Genomic DNA, 23490 nt, shown 5'->3' with positions numbered 1-23490 from the left:
AAATACTAAGCCTAATCGAATACCCGATTTCAAATCGGGTATTCGATTATAGATAGGATACCTGATATGAAATCAGGTACCCGAAAAGTCCAAAATTTTCAATTGCCAAAAATTTGGAGGGAAATCACCCACATTGGAAATTTTGGAGGGAGATGACCCATATTAGAGGGAAACAAAAATTTGGGAAGTGTGGGCATTATTATTGTTACATATGATTATGATTATTATTATTAACTATTATTATTATATATGATTAAAATTATTGTCATATATAGTAATACTATATTATTATTATATATAGTAATATGTATGATTATTATTATTATTATTAATTATAACATAGTCATATATAATTATTATTATAACTAAATATAATATAGTAATATATATGTTAAATATTATTATTATATAGTAATATTATATGATTATTATTATATATAATAGTATGAATGGTTATTATTATTATTAAATATAATATCTAGTAATATACATGATTATCATTTTTATATAATCTAGTAATATATTACTATTATATTAAAATATACAGTATTATAATATTATAATATTAAAAAATATAGAATTATATTATTATTATTAAATATAATATTGTCATGAAATGCATTGAAAGGGGTCATAGGCTTACCTATGACCCCTCTTGATGCATTTCATGACAACATATGTCCCTAGGGCCTCTAGTGACCCCTTTTGACACATTCCCAATGGGTCCCTAGGGTACCTGTCATCAACCTTTTACACCTCTCGACCCATTCAAACCAACCAAATGCATCCCTAGGAGCACTAGGGTCCCTAGGGATATATGTTGTCATGAAATACATTGAGAGGGGTCATAGATTAACCTATAACCCCTCTCAATGCATTTGAATCAACCAAATGCGTCCCTAAGGGCCCTAGGGCCCCTAGGGATATATGTTGTCATGAAATGTGTCCAAAGAAGCCTATGACCCCTCTCGACACATTGGAACCAACCAAATGCATCCTTAAGGGCCCTAGGACCATACGATATCATGAAATGCATCAAAATGGGTCATAGGTTAACCTATGACCCCTCTCAATGCATGTGAACTGACCAAATGCATCCCTAGGGGCCCTAGGGCCCCTAAGGACATATGTTGTCATGAAATGCATTGACAGAGGTCATAGGTTAACCTGTGACCCACCTTGATGCATTTGAACCAACCAAATGCATCTCTAGGGGCCCTAGGAACCCTAGGGACAGATGTTGTCCTGAAATGCATCGAGAGAGGTCATAGGTTAACCTATGACCCCTCTCATCACATTTGAACCAAATGCATCCCTAGGACATACATTGTCATGAAATGTTTCGAGAGGGGTCATAGGTTACCCTATAATGCATTTCAATGCATTTGAACCAACCAAATGCATTTAGACATATGTTGTCATGAAATCCATCGAGAGGGTTCAAAGGTTAACCTAAGACCCCTCTCGATGCATTCAAATAAACCAAATGTGTCCCTAGGCGTCGTAGGCCCCCTAAGGACATACATTGTCATGATGTGTCAAAAAGGGTCATAGGTTAAGCTATGACCCCTCTTGACACATTTGAACCAACCAAATGCATCTCTAGGGGTCTTAGGGCCCCTAGGGACATATGTTGCCATGAAATGCATTGAGAGGTATCATAGGTTAACCTATGACCTCTCTTGATGCATTCAAACCAACCAAATGTGTCCCTAGGGGCCCTAGGGTCCTTAGGGACATACATTGTCATGAAATGCATCGAGAGTGGTCATAGGTTAACCTATGACCCCTCTCAATGCATTCAAAGAAACCAAATGCATTCATAGGGGCCCTAGGGCCCCTAAGAACATAAGTTTTCATGAAATGCATTGGGAGGGGTCATAGGTTAACCTATGATCCCTCTCAACACACTAAACAAAATGGCCCTAAAGCCTTAAAGAACATATGTTGTCATGAAATACATCAAGAGGGCTCATAGGTTAACCTATGACCCCTCTTGATGCATTCAAACCAACCAAATGTGTTCGTAAGGGCCCTAGGGCCACTAGGGACATATGTTGTCATGAAATGTGTCAAGAGGGGTCATAAGTTAATCTATGACCCCTCTCGAGGAATTTGAACCAACCAAATAGTTTCCTAGGGGTCATAGGGCCCCTAAGAACATATGTTTTCATGAAATGCATTGAGAGAGGTCATAAGTTAACCTATGATGACTCTTGATGCATTCAAACCAACCAAATTGGCCCCTAGGGGGCTTAAGGCCCTTAGGAAGATATGTTGACATGAAATGTGTTGAAAGGAGTCATAGGTTAACCTATGACCCCTCTCAACACATTCGAACATATCAAATGTGTCCTAAGGGGCCCTAGGAAAATAAGTTGTCATGAAATGCATCAAGATGTGCCATAGGTTAACCTATGACCCTTCTCGAGGCATTCTAAATAGAAAAATGGTTTCCTATGGGCCCTAGGGCCCCTAGGAACATATGTTGTCATGAAATGCCTCAAGAGGGGTCATAGTTTAACCTATGACCCCTCTCAATGCATTCAAACCATCCAAATGCGTCCCTAGAGGTCCTAGGGCTACTAGGAAAATATATTACCATGAAATGTGTTAAGAGGGGTCATAGGTTAACCTATGACACCTCTTGATGCATTGGAAACAATGAAATTGGTCCATAGGGGCCCTAGGGCCACTAGGGACATATGTTGTCATGAAATGCATTCAGAGGGGTCATAGGTTAACCTATGACCCCTCTCAACACATTGGAACCAACCAAATGTGTCTCTAGGGGCCCTAGGGCACCTAAAGACATATGTTGTCATGAAATGCATCAAGAGGGGTCATAGGTTAACCTATGACCCCTCTCAATGCATTCAAACTAATCAAATGTGTCCTTAGGGGTCCTAAGGCCCCTAGGTACATATGTTGTCATGAAATGTGACGAGAGGGGTCACAAGTTTACCTATTACCCCTCTCGACACATTCAAACCAACCAAATGCATCCATAGGGCCCCTTGGCCCCTTAACAATATATGTTGTCATGAAATGCATCGAGAGGGCTCATAGTTTAACCTATGAACCCTTTCAATGCTTTAGAACCAACAAAATTTGTCCTTATGGGACATACATTGTCATAAAATACATTGAGAGGGGTCATAGGTTAACCTATGACCCCTCTCTACACATTTCAACAAACCAAATAGATCCCTAGGGGCCCTAGGACCCCTAGGGACATAAGTCATACATTCTCGTGAAATACATTGAGAGGGGTCATAGGCTAACCTATGACCCCTCTCAATGCATTGGAACTAGCCAAATGCGTCCTTAAGGGCACTAGGGCCCCTAGGGATATACGTTGTCCTAAAATGTGTCTAGAGGAGTCATAGGGTAACTTATGACCCCTCACAATGCATTCAAAATAACAAAATGCATCCCTAGGGTTCCTAAGGCCCCTAGGGACATATGTTATCATTAAATATGTCGATGCATTGGATCCATGAAAATGCTTTCCTAGGTGCCTTAAGGACATATGTTGTCATGAAATGCATCAAAAGGAGTCATAGGTTAACTTATCATACCTCTCGATGAATTGGAACCAAACAAATGCATCCCTATGGGCCCTAGGGACCCTTGGGACATACGTTGTTATGAAATGCACCGAGAGGGGTCATAGGTTAACCTATGACCCCACTTGATGCATTTGAACCAACAAAATATGTTCTTAGGGGCCTAAGGCCCCTAGTGACATAGGTTGTCATGAAATGCATTAAGAGGGGTCATAGGTTAACTTGTAATCGCTCTCGATGCATTGAAACTAGTGAAATGTGTCCCTAGGGGCCATAGGGCACCTAGGGACATACTTTGTCATGAAATGTGTCAAGAGGGGTCATAGAATAACCTATGACCCATCTCAATGCATTTGAATAAACTAAATGTGATTCTATGGGTCCTACTGCCTGTAGGGACATATGTTGTCATGCTATGCATCAAGAGGGGTCAAAGGTTAACCTATGACCCCTCTTGAGGCATTCAAACTAACCAAATGTGTCCCTATGGGCCCTAGGGCCCCTAGGGACATATGTTGTCATGAAATGCATCGAGAGGGGTCACAAGTTAACCTAGGACCCCTCTCGATGCATTCAAACCAACCAAATTCATCCCTAGGGGCACTACAATCTATAGGGACATATGTTGTCATGAAATACATCGAGAGTTGTCATAGGTTAACCTATGACCACTCTTGACATATTGGAACCAACCAAATCAGTTTGTATGGGCCCTAGGGCCCCTAGGGACATATGTTGTTATGAAATGCATTGAGAGGGGTCATATGACCCCTCTCAAGGCATTCAAATCAACCAAATGGCTCCCTAGGTTCCCTAGGGCCCCTAAGGACATATGTTGTCATGAAATGTGTTAAACCTATGACCCTTCTTGACTCATTCAAACCAACCAAATGTATTCTTAGGGCTCCTAGTGCCCCTAAGGACATACATTATCATGAAATGTGTCAAGAGGGGCCATAGGTTAATCTATGACTCCCTTCAAAGCATTCAAACCAACCAAATCTATCCCTAGGGGCCCTAGTCCCTGTAGTGACATACATTGTCATGAAATGCATTGAGAGGGGTCATAGGTTAACCTATAATCCCTCTCAATGCACTCAAACCAAACAAATGCGTCCCTTGGGGCCCTAGGCACCCTATGAACATATGTTGTCATGAAATGCATAGAGAGGGGCTGTAGCTTAACCTATGACCCCTCTCAATGCATTCAAACCAACCAAATGTTTCCTTAAGGGCTTAGGGCCCCAAGGGACATACTTTGTCATGAAATGCATCGAGAGGGGTCATAGGTTAACCTATGACCCCTCCCAATGCATAGGAACCAACCAAATTTTTCCAGAGGGGCCCTAGGGCACTTAGGGACATACATTGTCATTAAATGCATCAAGATGGGTAATAGCTTAACCTGTGACCCCTCTCAATGCATTTGAACCAACCAAATGCATCCCTATGGCCCTTAGGAGCCCTAGGGACATACGTTGTCATAAAATGCATCAAGAGAGATCATAGCTTAATCTATGACCCCTCTCGACACATTGGAACCAACCAAATACATCCCTAGGGGCCATAGGGCCCCTATGGACATACATTGTCATAAAATGTGGTTAGAGTGGTCACAAGTTAACTTTTAACCCTCTTGATGCATTCAAACCAACCAAATGGGTCCCTAGGGGCTCTAGGCCCCTAGGGACATATGTTATCATGGAATGCATCTTGAGTTGGTACACAAATAGGGTCTCCTATAGTTGGAGAGATAAGATTGAGATGAGAAAACATAAGTAAATGAGCTTCTACTTGAGCTTCCATAGATAAAGGTACGTGGACAGCTATCTGATCTCCATCAAAGTCTGCATTAAACCCTACACAAACCAATGGGTGTAACTGAATGGCATGTTCTTTTATTAAAATGGGTAGAAATGTTTGTATTCCTAATATGTGTAAGGTGGGTGCTCAATTTAACAATATGGGATGTCTTTGGATAGTTTGTTTAAGTATGTTCCATATAATAGGTTTCCTATCTCAAATTAAAAATTTAGCAGTTCTTAGATTGGGAGCAATCTTTCGTTCAACTAGATCATGCATTAAAAATACTTGAAAAAGTTCTATTATGATTTCTTGGGGTAATCCACATTGATACAATGAGAGATGGGGACCTACCACAATAATAGGACCTGAATAATTGACCCATTTTCCAAGTAAATTTTCACGAAATCTTCCTTCTTTCCCTTGGATGAAATCTAAGAACGATTTATAAGGTCTATCCTTACTATCTTTCACCAGTTGCATGCCTATACTGTTATCAAGAAGTGCATCTATAGCTTTTTGGACTAATTCTTTTGATAAAACAATAAATTTGGTATTAGAAATGCATGAGTCCATTCTACGGATTCTAAAAGATTACTATTTTGATGGATAACTTTTAGATAGAGTTCATTGAGATCCGAAGTAATCACTCCATAATTATGCCTAGAATTTAGGTATGACTCAATAAAGAACCTACTTAACTCAGTGGTTAGAGTATCGCTTTCATATGGTGAGAGTCATTGGTTCAAATCCAATAGTAGGTAAAACTTATTTGCTATGATTTATTACTCAACTCAGTCAGAGCAAATAAGTTTTACTCTATTTTGAATAAAATAAATTCATTAATAAAAAAGAAAAATTCTTTCGATTTTAAATAATGATAATGAATCCATTTTGAGATCATTATTGAAGTTGAACTTTACAAAGAAAGAGATTACTAAGTAAATTGAAGTTAGAACTCCAAAATGATTATTGATTGATCAACTCATTATAGAGCATTTGTGCTTTTTTAGGTTTTTTTTTTTGCTAACAATTAGCAATTGGAATCAATATCCTATTTATTATTTAAGAGAACCAATCCTTTTATTTTTGGAGTTTTCGCACTTGTCGAAAAGAAGGTAGGATGTATTGCTCAGATCATCGGCCCAGTACTAGATGTATCTTTCCCTCTAGGTAGTATGCCTAGAATTTACAATTCTTTGATAGTTAAAGATAACAATACAACTGGTCAACCAATAAGTGTGACTTGTGAGGTAAAATAATTATTAGGAAATAATAAAGTTAGAGTTGTTGCTATGAGTGCTACAGACGGTTTGATGAGAGGAATGAAAGTAATTGATACAGGAGGGCCACTTAGTGTTCCAATTGGTGAAACTACTCTCGGGAGAATTTTTAATGTTCTTGGGGAACCCATGGATAACTTAGGTCCTGTAGATGCTCTCACAACATCTTCTATTCATTGATCTACTCCTGCCTTTACATAGTTGGATACCAAATTTTCAATCTTTGAGACAGGCATTAAAGTGGTGGATCTTTTAGCTCCTTATCGCCATGGGGGAAAAATTGGATTATTCGGGGGAGCTGGAGTAGGTAAAACAATCTTGATTATGGAATTAATCAACAACATTGCTAAGGCTCATGGAGGGGTTTTTGTGTTTGGTGGAGTAGGAGAATGTACCCATGAAGGAAATTATCTTTATAAGGAGATGAAAGAATCAAGAGTCATTAATGAACAAAATATATCCAAATCCAAAGTAGCTCTAGTTTATGGTCAGATGAATGAACCACCAAGAGCTCATATGAGTGTAGGTTTAATTTCTTTAACTATGGTTGAATATTTAGGAGATTTCAATAAACAAGATGTACTTCTATTTATTGACAATATCTTCCCCTCTTGATGCATTCAAACCAACCAAATGCCCCTAGTGGTCCTAAGCCCCTAGGGACATATTTTGTCATGAAATTCTTTGAGAGGGATCATAGGTTAACCTATGATCACTCTCGACACATTGGAACCAACCAATATGCTATCATGAAATGTATTAAGAGGGGTTATAGTTTAACTTATGACCCCTCTCAATGCATTTGAACCAAGCAAATGCATCACATATGATATTATGGAATGCATTGAGAGGGGTCATAGGTTAACCTTTGACCCCTGTTGATGCATTCAAACCAACCAAATGGTTCCCCAAATACATATGTTGTCATAAAATGCATTGAGAGGGGTCATATGTTAATTTATAACCCCTCTCAATGCATTCAAATAAAAAAAATGCATCCCTAGGGGTCTTAGGGCCCCTAGGGACATATGTTGTCATGAAATGTGTTGAGAGTGGTTATAGGTTAACCTATGACCCCTCTTGATGCATTGGAACCAATCAAATCAGTCCCTAGAGAATATGTTATCATAAAATGCATCAAGAGGTGTCATAGATTAACATATGAAACCTCTCAATGCATTCAAACCAAGCAAATACGTCCTTAGGGGTCCTCGGGCCCTTAAGGACATACTTTGTCATGAAATGTGTCAAAAGGGGTTATAGGTTAATCTATGACCCCTCTCGACACATTGGAACCAACCAAATGTGTCCTTAGCACCCCTAGGGTCCCTAGTGACATTCGTTGTAATGAAATTCACCGGGAGCAGTCGTAGGATTATCTATGACCCCTCTTAATACATTCAAACTAACCAAATGCATCCCTAGGGGTCGCAAGGCCCCTAGGGACATATGTTCTTGTGAAATGCAATGAGAGAGGTCATAGGTTAACCTATGACCCCTTTCGATGCATTCAAACCTACCAAATGTGTCCCTAGGAGCCCTAGGCCCCTTAAGGACTTATGTTGTCATGAAATGCATTGAGAGGAGTCATAGGTTAATCTATGACCTATTTTGATGCATTTAGACTAACAAAATGCATCCCATGGGGCCCTAGGGCCCTTGGTGAAATATGTTTTCATGAAATGCATTGAGAGTGGTCATAGGTTAACCTATGATCCCTCTCAATGCATTTGAACCAACCAAATGTATCACTAGTGGCACTAGGGACATACATTGTCATGAAATGCATAAGAGGGGTCATAGGTTAACCAATGACCCCTCTTGATGCATTCAAACTAAAAAAATGCATACCCCTAATGGCCCTAGGGCCCCTAAGGACATATAGTGTTATGAAATATATCGATAGGGGTCATAGGTTAACCTATGACCCCTTTCAACGCATTTAAACCAACTATATGCATTTGTAGGGGTCCTATGCCCCTTAGGGACATATGTTTTTATGAAATGTGACAATAAGGGTCATAGGTTAACCTATGACCCCTCTTGATGCATTCAAACCAACCAAATGTGTCCCTAGGGCCCCTTAGGCACATATGTTGTCATGAAATGCATCAAGAGGGCTCATAGGTTAACCTATTATCCCTTTTGACACATTGGAACCAACCAAATTGGTCCATAAGGGCCCTAGGACCCCTAAGGACATATGTTGTCATGATATGAATTGAGAGGGGTCATAGGTTAACTTATGACCTTTCTCGACACAATCTAACCAAACAAATAGGTCCCTAGCAACATACATTATTATGAAATGTGTCAAGAGGGGTCATAGGTTAACCTGTGACCCCTCTTGTGACATTTCATGAAAACATATGTCCCTAGGGGCCCTAGGACACCTACGACTATATATGATTGGTACAAATTCATTGAGAGGGGTCATAGGTTCAATGCATTTCATGACAACGTATGCCCCTAAGGGCCTTAGGGTCCCTAGGGATGCATTTGTTTGGTTTGAATGCATCAAGAGGTGTCATTGGTTAACCTATGACCCCTATCAACACATTTCATAACAATGTATGTCCCTAGGGGCCCTAGGGCCCCTAGCGACACATTTGGTTGGTTTGAATGCATCGAGAGGGATCATAGGTTAACCTATGACCCCTGTCAATGTATTTCATGACAACATATGTTTCCAAGGGCTCGTGGGGCCCCAAGGGATGCATGTGGTTGGTCTGAATGCATCTAGAGGGGTCATAGGTTAACTTATGATCCCTCTCAATGCGTTTCATGACAACATAAGTCCCTAGGGCCCCAAGAGACACATTTGGTAGGTACCAATATGTTGAGAGGGGTCATAGGTTAACTTATGACCCCTCATGATGAATTTCATGACAATGTATATCCCTAGGACCCCTAGGGATATATGTTTTCATTAAATATATCAATGCATTGAAACTAACCAAATGTGTCCCTTGGGGCCCTAGGGACCCTAAAGAAATATGTCATCACAAAATGCGTTGAGTGGGGTCATAGGTTAACCTATGATCCCTCTCGATACATTGAAACCAACCAAATGCATGCTAGGGCCCCTAAGGACATATGTTTTTATGAAATGTGTTGAGAGGGTCATAGGTTAGCGTATGACCATTCTCAAGGCATTCCAACCAAACAAATGGTTCTTTCTAGGGACATATGTTGTCATGAAATGTATCGAGAGGGGTCATAGGTTAACCTATGACCCCTCTCGATGCATCAGAACAAACAAAATTGGTCCCTAGGGCCCTAAGGCCCCTAGTGACATATGTTGTGTTGAAATGTGTTGAGAGGGGTCATAGTTAACTTTTGACCCCTCTTGAGGTATTCAAACCAACCAAATGGTTCCTTATGGGCCCTAGGGCCCTTAGGGACATATGTTTCCATTAAATGCATTGAGCCTATGACCCCTCTTGATACATTGAAACCAACCAAGTTAGTCTTCTAAGGGCCCTAGGGACACATAATATCATGAAATGCATTGAGAGGGGTCATAGGCTCTTGATGTATTAGAACCAACCAAATGTGTCCCCTCTTGATGTATTAGAACCAACCAAATGTGTCCCTAGGGGACCTAGAGCTCCTAGGGACATACTTTTTCATTAAATTCATTGAGAGGGGTGATAGGTTAACTTATGACCCCTCTCGATGCATTGGAACCAACCAAATGTGTCCCTAGGGGCATTAAGGCCCCTATGGACATGTGTTGTCATGAAATGCATATGGAGGGGTCATAGGTTAACGTATGACCCTTCTCGAAACATTAGAACTAACAAAATGCATCCCTAGGGGCCCTTGGGCCCCTAGGGAAATATGTTGCTATTAAATGTGAAAGGAGGGGTCATAGGTTAATTTATTAGCCCTCTCGACATATTCAAATCAACCAAATGCATCTGTAGGGGCCCCTGTCATGAACTACATCGAGATCTCTTGACACATTCGAACCAACCAAATGCGTACCTAAGGGTCCAAGGGCCCTTAGAGACATATGTTGTCATTGAATGTGTCGATGTATTAGATCCAACCAAATGCATCCCTAGGGTCCCTAGGGCCCCTAAGGACATATGTTGTCATGAAATAAATTTAAAAGGGTCATAGGTTAACCTATCACTGCTCTCGATGCATTGGAACCAACCAAATGCATCCCTAGTGGCCCTAAGGCCCCTAGGGACATATGTTGTCATAAAATATAATGAGAGGGGTCATAGGTTAACCTATGACACCTCTCGACGCATTCAAATCAACCAAATGCATCCCTAGGGCCCCTGGGGTCCCTAGGTTTCATAGCCCCCCTAGGGATATATGCTATCATGATATGCATTGAGAGGGCTGATCAATTAACCTATGATCCGTTTTGATGCATTGGAATTAACAAAATTGGTCCCTAGCGGCTCTAAGGCCCATAGGGACATATGTTTTTATGAAATGCATCGAGAGGGGTCATAGGCTAACCTATGACCCCTCTTGATGCATTCAAACCAACCAAATGAGTCCCTAGTTGCCCTAAGGCCCCTAAAGACATAGGTTGTCATGAAATGTGTTGAGTGGGGTCATAGGTTAACCTATGACCCCTCTCGATGCATTGAAACCAACCAAATGTGTCCCCAAGGGCTCTAGGGCCCCTAAGGACATATGTTTGTAATGAAATGCATCAAGAGTGGACAAAGCATAACCTATGACCCCTCTCAATGCATTTAAGCCAACCAAATGTGTCCCTAGGGGTCATAGGGCTCTTAGGGACATATGATATCATTAAATGCGTCGATGCATTGGATTGAACCAAATGTGTCCCTAGGGGCCATAGGGTTGATAGGGACATATGTTATCATGAAATGCATCCTTAGGGGACTTAGGGCCCGTAGGGACATAGATTGTCATAAAATGCATTGAGAGGGGTCATAGGTTAACCTATGACCTCTCTCGATGCATTCAAACCAACTAAATGCATCCCTATGGGCCCAAGGGACCCTAGAGACATATGTTGTAATGAAATGTGTTGAGAGGGGTCATAGGTTAACCTATGACCCCTCTCAATGAATTTGAACCCACCAAATGCATCCCTAGGGGCCTTAGGGCCCCTAGGGACATTCATTGTCATGAAATGCATCGAGAGGGGTCATAGCTTAACCTTTGACCCATCTTAATTCATTTGAACCAACCAAATGCATCACTAGGGGCCATACTTTGTCATGAAATGTGTTGAGAGGGGTCATAGGTTAAATTATGACCCCTCTCGACATATTGGAATTAACTAAATGCATCCCTAGGGGCCCTAGGGTCCCTAGGTACATACTTTGTCATGAAATGCACTAAGAGGGGTCATAGGTTAACCTATGACTCCTCTCGACGTATTGAAACCAACCAAATGCATCTCTAGGGCCCTTAGGGATATACATTGTCATGAAATGCATCGAGAGTGGTCATGGGTTAACCTATGACCCCTCTCAACGTATTTGAACCAATAAAATGCATCTATAGGGGCCCTAGGGACATATGTTTTCATGAAATGCATTGAGAGGGGTCGTAACTTAGCCTATGATCCCTCTTGACGTATTTAAACCAATAAAATGTAGCCCTAGGGGGCCCTAGGGACATACGTTTTCATGAAATATGTTGAGAGTGTTCATAAGTTAACCTATAATCCCTCTCGATGCATTCAAATAAACCAAATGGGTCCCTAGGGGCCCTAGGGTGCCTAGGGACATATATTGTCATGAAATGCATCTAGAGGGCTCAAAGGGTAACCTATGACCCATTCGAACCAACCAAATGTGTCTCTAATGGCCCTAGGGCCTTTATGGACATATGTTGTCATGAAATGTGTCAAAAGGGGTCATAGGTTAACTTATGACCCCTCTTGACACATTCAAATGAACCAAATGTGTCTATAGGGGTCCTAGGGCCCCTATGAACATATGTTGTCAAGAAATGCATTGAGAGGGGTCATAGGTTAACTTATAACTAATCTCGACACATTGGAACCAACTAAATTGATCCCTACGGGCCCTAGCACCCCTAGGGCCATATGCTATCCAAGAAAATACATCTATAGTAGTCCTAGGGCCTCTAGGGACATACGATGTCATGAAATGAATCGAGAGGGGTGATAGGTTAACCTTTGACTCCTCTCGAGGCATTCAAACCAAACAAATGGTTCCCTAAGGGCCAATATGTTGTCATGAAATGCATCGAGAGGGGTCATAGGTTAATTTATAACCCCTCTCCATGCATTCAAACTAACAAAATGTGTCCCTAGGGGTCCTAGTGCCCCTAGGGACATATGTTGTCATGAAATCAATTGAGATGGGTCATAGGTTGACCTATGATGCCTCTTGACACATTATAACCAATCAAATTGGTACCTAGGGGCCCTAGGGAACCTAGGGACATATGTTGTCATAAAATGCATCGAGAGGGGTCATAGGTTAACATATGACACCTCTTAACACATTCGAATCAACCAAATGCATCTTGAGGGTTCCTAGGGCCCCTAGGGACATACATTGTCATAAAATTCATTAAGAGGGGATATAGGTTAAGTTATGATCCCTCTTGACGCATTAGAACCAACCGAATGTGTCTCTAAGGGACCTAGGGCCCCTAGGGACATACATTGTCATGAAATGCATCGAGAGTGGTCATAGGATAACCTATGACCCATCTCAATCTATTCGAACCAACCAAATGCTTCCCTAGGGGTCCTAAGGCCCATAGGAACATATGTTGTTTTGAAATGTGATGACAGAGGTCATAGGTTAACCTATGACCCCTTTCGATGCATTCTAGCTAACTGAATGCATCTGTACGGGCCCTAGGGCCCCTAGGGACATATGTTGTCATGAAATGCATCAAGAGGACTCATAGGTTAACCTATGATCCTTGTCGACATATTGGAACCAACTAAATTAGTCCCTAGGGGCCTTAGGGCCCCTACGGGCATATGTTGCTATGAAATATGTCGAGAGGGGTCATATGTTAACCTATGATCCCTCTCGATGCATTTGAACCAACAAAATGGGTCTTAGGGGCCCTTGGGACACACATTTTCATGAAATGCCTTGGTGCATTGGAACCTGGAAAATGGACTTATGTTGTCATGAAATGCATTAAGAGGGTTCAAAGGTTAACTTTTGACCCCTCTTGATGCATTTGAACCAACCAAATGTGTCCCTAGGGGTCGTAGGGCCTCTATGGACATATGTTGTCATTAAATGCATCGATGCATTGGAAGCAACCAAATGCATCCCTTTGAGCCCTAGGGACTCTAGGGAAATATGTTGCCATGAAATGCATCGAGATTAGTCATAGGTTAACCTATAACACCTCTCGATGTATTGAAACCAACCAAATTTGTCCCTAGGGGATCTAGGGCCCCTAGAGACATACGTTGTCATGAAATGCATAAAGAGGGGTCATAGGTTAACATATGACCCCTCTCTATGCATTGAAACCAACCAAATGTGTCCCTAGGGGCCCAATTGCCCCTAGGTACATAATTTGTCATAAAATACAATGAGAGGGGTCATAGATTAATCTATGACCCCTCTCGACACATTCAAACCAACCAAATGCGTCACTATAGGTCCTAGGGCCCTTAGGGACATGTTTTCATGAAATGCATTAAGAGGGGTCATAGGTTAACCTATGTCTTGTCTTGATGCATTGGAACCAACCAAATCGGTCCTTAGGGGCCCTAGGTCTCCTAGGGACATATGTTGTCATGAAATGTGTTGAGAGGGGTCACAGGTTAATGCATGACCCTGCTCTAGGCATTCAAACCATCCAAATGGTTCTCTACGAGCCCTAGGGGAACTAGGGACATATGTTGTCATGAAATGTGTTGAGAGAGGTCATAGGTTAACTTATGACCCTTCTCAACACATTCAAACCATCCAAATGCATCCTTAGGGGCCCTAGGGCCCCTAGGGACATATGTTGTCATGAAATACATCAAGAGGGATCATAGGTTAACCTATGACCCCTCTTGAAGTATTCAAACCAACCAAATGCGTACCTATGGGCCCTAGGGCCGCTAGGGACATACTTTGTCATGAAATGCATTGAGAGAGGTCATAGGTTAACCTATGACTCCTCTCGACACATTGGAACCAACCAAATGTGTCCCTAGGGTTCCTATTGCCCCTAGCGACATATGTTGTCATAAAATACATTAAAACCAACCAAATGGGTCCCAAGGGTCCATAGGGCCCCTAGGACATACGTTGTTATGAAATGCATCGAGAGGGCACACAGGTTAACCTATGACCCTTCTTAACACATTTGAACCAACTAAATGCATCCTTAAGGGTCCTAGGGCCCCTATGGACATATGTTATCATTAAATGCATTGATGCATTGGAACCAACCAAATGCATCCCTTGGGGCCCTCCGAACCTTGAGGACATATTTTGTCATGAAATGGGTTGACAGGGGTGATAGGTTAACCTATTATCCCTCTCAATGTATTTGAACCAACCAAATGTGTTGCTAGGGGCTCTAGTGCTCCTAGGGACACACGTTGTCACGAATGTGTTGATAGTGGTCACAGGTTAACCAATGACCCCTCTTGATGCATTCAAACCAAACAAATGTGTCCCTAGTGGCCTTAGGGCCTATAGGGACATATGTTGTCATGAAATACATCGAGAGGCGTCATAGGTTAATCTATTACCCCTATCAATGCATTTGAACCAACCGTATGCATCCATAGGGGTCCTAAGGCCCCTAGGGACATATGTTTTCATGAAATACATTGAGAGGGTTCATAGGTTAACTTATGACCCCTCTTGTCACATTGGAACCAACCAAATGTGTCCCTAGGGTCCCTAAGGCTCCTAGGGACATACATTGTAATGAAATGCATCGAGAGAGGTCATGGCATAACGCATGACCCCTCTCAATACATTTAAACCAACCAAATGCATCCCTAGGGGTCATAGTGCCCCTATGGACATATGTTGTCATTAAACGTATCAATGCATTGGATCCAATCAAATGCATCCCTATGGGCCTAGGGACCCTAGGGACATATGTTATCATGAAATGCATCGAGAAGGGTCATAGGTTAACCTATGACCCCTCTTGGTACATTGGAATTGACTAAATGCATCCCTAGGGGCTCCTAGGGACATATGTTATTATGAAATGCATTAAAAAGGGTCATAGGTTAGCCTATGACCCCTCATGATGCATTTGAACCAATAAAATGTGTCCCTAAGGGATTAAGGCCCCTAGTGACATATGTTGTCATGAAATGCATTAAAAGGGGTCATAGGTAAACCTATGATGCCTCTCAATGCATTCAAACCAACTAAATGTGTCCCAAAAGGTTTTAGGGCCTCTAAGAACATATGTTGTCATGAAATATGTCAAGAGGGATAATAGGTGAACTTATGACCCCTCTCAACACATTCGAAAAAATCAAATGCATCTCTAAGGGAGGGCTCCTAGGGACATATGTTATCATGAAATGCATTGAGAAGGGTCATAGCTTAACCTATGACCCCTTTCAACGCATTTGAACCAACCAAATGCATCCCTAGGAGCCTTATTGCCCCTAGGGACATATGCTATCATGAAATGCATTGAGAGGGGTCATAGATTAACCTATGACCTTTTTGATCTATTTGAAACAACTAAATGCATCCCTAGGGGTCCTAGGGACCCTAGGGACATATGTTGTCATGAAATGCATCGAGAGGGGTTATAGGTTAACCTATGACACCTATCAATGCATTGGAACAAACCAAATCATTTTCTAGGGGCCCTAGGGCTCTAAGGGACATATGTTATCATACAATGCATTATGAGGGGTCATAGGTTAACTTATGACCCATCTTAAGGCTTTCGAACCAACCAAATGGTTCACTACATGCCCTAGGGCCCATATGGACATGTTGTCACTAAATGCATCAAGAGGGGTCATAGTTTAACTTATGACCCCTCTCGATGCATTTAACCCAACCAAATGTGTCCCTAGGGGTCCTAGGGCCCCTAAGGACATATTTTGTCATTAAATTTGACAAGAGGTGTCATAGGTAAACCTATGACCCCTCTTGATGAATTGGAACCTACCAAATCATTCCCTAGGGGACCTAGGGCACCTAGGGACACACATTGTCATAGAATGTGTTGACGTATGACCCTTATCGATGCATTGGAACTGACCAAATGCATCCCTAGTGGTCCTAGGGCCCCTAGGGATGTACGTTTTCATGAAATGAATTGAGAGGGGGTCATAGGTTAACCTATGATCCCTCTCGATGCAATCGAACCAACCAAATGTGTCCGTGGAGCCCCTAGGGACATACATTGTCATGAAATGCATTGAGAGGAGTGATAGGTTAACCTATGACCCCTATCAAAGTATTTGAACCAACCATATGCATTTTTAGGGATCTTAGGGCCCCTACGGACATATATTTTCATGAAATGCGAAGAGAGATCTTGATACATTCAAACCAACCAAATGCATCCCTTGGGTCCCTAGGGTCCCTAGGGACATATATTGTCATGAAATGCATTGAGAGGGCTCATAGGTTAACTTATGATCCATTTCAATGCATTGGAACCAACTAAATCAGTCTCTAGGGGCCATAGGGGCCCAAGGGACATACGTTGTCATGAAATACATTTAGAGGGGTCATAGGTTAACTTATGACCCCTCTTGACGCATTTGAACCAACCAAATGGGCCCCTAGGTGCCTTAGGGCCCCTAGGGACATATGTTCTCATGAAATGCATCGAGAGGGGTCATAGGTTAACCTATGACCCCTTTCGATGCATTGGAACCTACCAAATGCATCCCTAGGGGTCGAAGGGCCCCTAGGGACTTACGTTGTTATGAAATGCATCAAGAGGGGTGCATTCAGACCAACAAAATGCATCCCTTGGGGCCCTAGGGGCCCTGGGGACATATATTGTTATGAAATGCATCGAGAGGAGTCATAGGTTAAACTATGATCTCTCTCAATGCACTCGAACCAACCAAATGTGTCGCTAGGGGCGCTAGGGACCCTGGGGACATACATTTCCATGAAATACATCAAGAGGGGTCATAGGTTAACCATTGACCCCTCTCAAAGCATTCAAACCAAACAAATGCATTTTAGGGGCCCTAAGGTCCCTAGGGACATACGTTGTCATGAAATACATTGACCTATGAACCCTCTCAATGCATTTGAACCAACCATATGCATCTCTTAGGACCCCTAGGGACATATGTTTTCATGAAATGTGACAAGAGGGGTCATAGGTTAACCTATGACACCTATGACCCCTCTCAACACATCCAAACCAACTATATGCATCCCCTAGGACCCCTAGGGACATATGTTTTCATGAAATGTGACAAGAAGGGTCATAGGCTAACCTATGACCCCTCTCAATGCATTCAAACCAAGCAAATGTGTCCCTAGGGCCCCTAGTGCCCTTAGGCCCACTAGGCACATATGTTGTCATAAAATGCATTGAGAGGGCTCATAAGTTAACCTATGATCTATTTTGACACATTGGAACCACCCAAATCGATCCCTAGGGGCCCCTAAGGACATACGTTGTCATGAAATGCATTGAAAAGGATTATTGGTCAACCTATGACCCCTCTCAATGCATTCTAACAACCAAATAGGTCACTTCTAGGGACATATGTTGTCATTAAATACATTGATGCATTAGAACCAACCCAAATGCATCCCTTGGAGCCCTAGGGTCCCTAGGGACATATGTTATCATGAAATGTGTCGAGAGGGGTTATAGGTTAACCTATGACCCCTCTCGATGCATTCTAACCAACCAAATGCATCCCTAGGGCCCCTAGGGACACATATTGTCATAAAATGCATTAAGAGGGGTCATAGGTTAACACATGACCTCTCTTAATGCATTCAAACCAACCAAATGCGTCCTAGGGGTCCTAGGGTCCCTAGGGACATAAGTTGTCATGGAATACATTGAGAGGGGTCATAGGTTAACCTATGTCCCCTCTTGATTTATTCAAACTAACCAAATATGTTGTCATAAAATGTGTCAAGAATGGTCATAGGTTAACCTTTGACCTCTCTCGATGAATTGAAACCAACCAAATGCATCCCTAGAGGTTCTAGGGCCCCTAGGGACATATGCTATCATGAAATGCATTGAGAGTGGTCATAGGTTAACCTATGACCCCTATGAATGTATTCAAACCAATGTAATGTGTCCCTAGGGGCACCTAGGGAAATATGTTGTCATGAAATGCATTGAGACACTCTCGATGCATTTGAACCAACCAAATGCATCCCTAGGGGGCCTAGGGACATATGTTGTCATGAAATGAATTGAAAGGGGTCAGAAGTTAATGTATAACCCCTCTTGATTTATTCAAACCAACTAAATGTATTCCTAAGGGCCCTTAAGGACATACATTGTAATGAAATGCATTGAGAGGGGTCATAGGTTAATCTATGACCCCTGTCAACACATTCAAACCAACCAAATGATTCCCTAGGGTTCCTAGGGCCTCTAGGGACATATGTTGTCATGAAATGCGTCGAGAGCTTGGGTCATAGGTTAATCTATGATCCCTCTTGATGCATTCAAACCAATGAAATGTGTCCTTAGGGCCCTTAGGGCCCCTGGGGACATTTTTTGTTATGAAATGCATTGAGAGGGCTCATAGGTTAACCTATGACCCCTTTCAATGCATTGGAAGCAACAAAATTGGTCCCTAGGGTCCCTAGGGCACCTAGCGACATATGTTGTCATGAAATGCATCAAGAGGGATTTCATGACAACGTATGTTCCTAGGTGCCCTAGGGACAAATTTTGTTGGTTCCAATGCATCGAGATTGGTAATAGGTTTTGACGCATTCAAACCAACCATATGGATCATAGGTCATAATAATAATAACAACAACAAGAATAATATATATATATATATTACTGTAGTATATTTAATAATTATAGTAAAAAGCATAATAATACAATATAATAATCATATATATATATATATATATTAATATAATATATTTATATGTAATAATAATATTAATAACAATAACAATAATAACATATATTACATTAATATATAAAATAATAATAGTAATAATCATAATAATATAGTAATTATATATATTAATATATATATATATATTACATTTATAGATTATAATAATAATAACATATATTACTATATTATATTTAATAATAATATAATATTATATACATACATACATACATACATACATACACATATATATAGTAATGAAATTTGTTTACATGGCCCATACAATTTGTTCACTTCCCTCCAAAATTTAGGAATCAATTTTAGATACCCGATTTGATATCAGATATCCAATTTGAGATCAGGTACCTTTTAATACTTGCATGATTTTCCCAACATATTCACTGTCACTGTAGACCTAATAATCACACTTTTTGCAGGCAATTTTCATAGATTTGGAGAAAATTGACTTTTTGGGGCTCATACGATCGAAAAAGGTTCGATAATATATTATTGATTGTTTGATGTCATCATTTGAATGGGGAGCCGTAGTCATCAAAAGGCTAAATGCAAAAGGAAGGCATCAAATGAAGACATTACAACATATAGGGAAAGGCACAAACTAAATCATTGAAGGAAGAGACAAGGTATGTTAAATGTGAGTCAAGTTGACAATGTATTGGTCTAAGGTGAAATCAGAGTTAGATAATGAATATGTGTAGTTGGGGAATGAAAATGTACCAATTGATAATGATAATGCCAAGATTGAAAATTTAGAGAATGAAAATTTGGAGAATGAAATGCTACCAGGCCATAATGTAAATTGCATGATTGACCATGTCAAAAATGACAATGCACAAGAACCTTACATATCTCCTAATTGACATGAAGGTTCTAGAACACCAAAATGGATAATTAAAATTGATAAAACAATTATTACCAATTTGGAAGGGAAAAAATTAGAAAGAACCATTTGGTTATGGGCTTCAAGACTATCTAAGATGTTTTTCAACAACAAGACAATGGTGGAGCAATGTCAACTTTTATTGCACTTATTAAAGATGCAAAAGATGAGACCTATGCTTTCCAAAATGAAGATTCATGTTAATAAAAAATTGGAAAGAAATGCCATTATTGTGAAGAATCTTTCAGTGCTCTCAATAGCATTGGAAAAAATTGTAAGGAGAAGGATAAGAGAGCTGCTCAAAGGGTTATTACAACCTCTTTGGTAAGTCATCATTTGAGAAAGAGTAGATATATAGACAAACTTGTATTGGCTTGAACCTAAATCATACTACTTTGAGAAGAACACAATAGATGAGAGAGAATTGATGATCCTCTTCAAAATGAAACATGGGCTTTTGGTGAGAGACTTCCACATTTTGATAAGAAGCTATCCGATGATGTGAAGGAAGAAATTACACAATTTTGGCACTCTAGCTCAAGAGTATCACCCAATGCTAAAGATGTGTTAAAGTTGAGAATTGGCATTAGAGACTGCACCCCACATCCTAAAAATTATTTGGAGGTATGTCAAACTATGTTGTTCAAAAAATTTAGAAAGAGTCATCCAAGTTTTCATATATCACAAAGGGCTTTTGAATCTTTGAAGCCATTTTATTGTGTGCCACTTAAATTCAAAATACATGTTGCTGTAAATATCATATCAAGTTTTGTATACACCATGAACTATTATGCTCCATCCGTTCTACTTTGCATAGTAAAGAAATGTTGGAGAATTGTGTTGCTAGTGGTCTTCCAAAATCATCAAGAGACTTGCTAGATCAATTTTTATGTCATAGAGTTAATGGTTGTTTATGTAGAACAAGAATTAGTATGCAAAGAACATTAACAAATAAAGTAAACATTCACAAACCAAAAACTAAATTCACATATATGCTTAGAAAAAGAAAGCAAACAAGAAGTGCAAACCTCACAAGAGAAAACACTCCATGCTTTCTTGATTCTGTAGATGTGTCCTTTTGTTGTGGATGTATGCTCAAGATGCTCAAAAGCTGCTTCAATGGAGATGGGTAATGGCAAATTGGTAGCTTTGTGAGCTCTCAATTTGGCATTATAAGGGTAATATTGATGGCTTTGGTTCTCAAAATAGCATGGTAACTTTAGCTCAAAGATTGTTGATGAAATGGCTTGGGATGGGATTCAATTTATAGGCTAAGGGGTAGAGGGATGGAGGGCTTAGATGCAAGGATGGGTGAAGGCTTAAGGAGGGCTAGGATGCACTCAAAGGAGAGCACATGGATTGTGCTTGTTTAGCACCAATGGGAAGGTGACACTTGTCACAAGGAGGATGAGTGTGAGAGGTTAGGGTAAAGGGTTGGTTAAAGGAATGATGAGTGGGGTTGAGTATGTAAGAGGGATGTAAGAGGAATGAGTGTGGAAGAGGGAAGAGTGTGGAAGATGGGTGTAAGAGTCATGAGTGGGCTTGTAAGAGTCTTTATGTTTTGTAAGAGCACTCATGACTAAGTGGTTGGGTTTTTTTGAGGGGAGACTTTGGTTTGGATTAGGAAAGTCTTAAACTTGTTTAAGGAATGTGACAACATTAGGGGGTGGATTAGGCTTGGGTTTAGGATTAGATTAGGGATGTTAGAGATGTGCAAGTGGATGGCATTAATGAGGGTGGGTGAGTTAGTGGCTAGGCTTGGTTAGTATGGGTGGATGGGGTGGATTAGGCTAAATGGAGGATTAGAGATAGGTTAGGGGTTTTTGAATTTGAGGATTTCATTTATCAAATAGATTTATTTAATAAATGGGGATTTTTGGAATTAGATAGGAGAAAAGGATTTAATTGATAAATAATAGATTATTTGATTTATCAATTAGGACTATAGATGATTAATTAAATTAATCAACTAGGGATGGCAAAAAATAAGAATTTAATTAATGATGCCTTTAGAGATGGCTAAATTAGATTACCAAAGCAGTGTAATCAAATTTAGGTGTCTACATTTTGCCCCTCTTTGACATAGTGTTGAAACAACACTATTTCAAAGAAGTTTGAATGAAGACGACACGAGGAAGATGTTTTAGCAACAAGGTTGCCCCAGTCTCGGATAAGAAGAGGAGAGACTAGACTTAGATGATGCCCCCTCAAGAAAGCGACGGGGAGAGAAATGAGGCTCGACAACTTTTTGAAAAGTACAAGAAATTGAGAAGAGCTGAGATGCAGGTTGGCAAAGAGAAGGGGCTGAATTAGCTCAAACTCTCACTACGGGAGAATGATAAAGGGAAATCAAAGGCACAATAGTAAAGCAAGCTTAAGACTTTCCATGATTGGGGGGGGGAGGAGGAGCGAAGCGCTATAAAAGGAATCCATGGTAGGGAGATGGATGATAGAATGATAAAGCTGATGCAACAAGATTTCAAAGAGTCAGATTGGCGGAAGATGGGTTTCGGGGATCCCTAGGACTAGGATTGTGGATCTTGAAAGATGAGGCTTGGTGGATTGATTTGATTGGTGGATCCCTAAGACTAGGGTTGTGGATCCCTAAAGCTAAGCGTGAGGAGTGATTCAAAGAGATACTGATGCATAAGCTGGGGTAGGAGCGACAGATGTAGGATGTGGATGGGGGATAATGGAGATGAAGGGAATCCATTGAAGCTTTTTGAGCAGGGGGATACTTCAAAGAGAAGTACCACCATGTAGTTGAGCACTAGATTTGCTATAGGACTGTTGGTTAATTGCCAAGGTTACCAAGAACATCAAGGCCTTTTCACCAACCGTCCAGAGGACTGACAAACTGACTCAAAACAAACACACAAGGATTGCCCCAGTATCACACATGAATCCTAGAGGAAGCAG

The sequence above is a fragment of the Cupressus sempervirens genome, chromosome 8, assembly GCF_028749045.1.
Source record: "Cupressus sempervirens isolate cs-2001-9-10 chromosome 8, ASM2874904v1, whole genome shotgun sequence".
Lineage (NCBI taxonomy): Eukaryota > Viridiplantae > Streptophyta > Pinopsida > Cupressales > Cupressaceae > Cupressus > Cupressus sempervirens.
The sequence above is the reverse complement of the archived record's forward strand: the minus strand, read 5'-3'. Positions refer to the sequence as shown.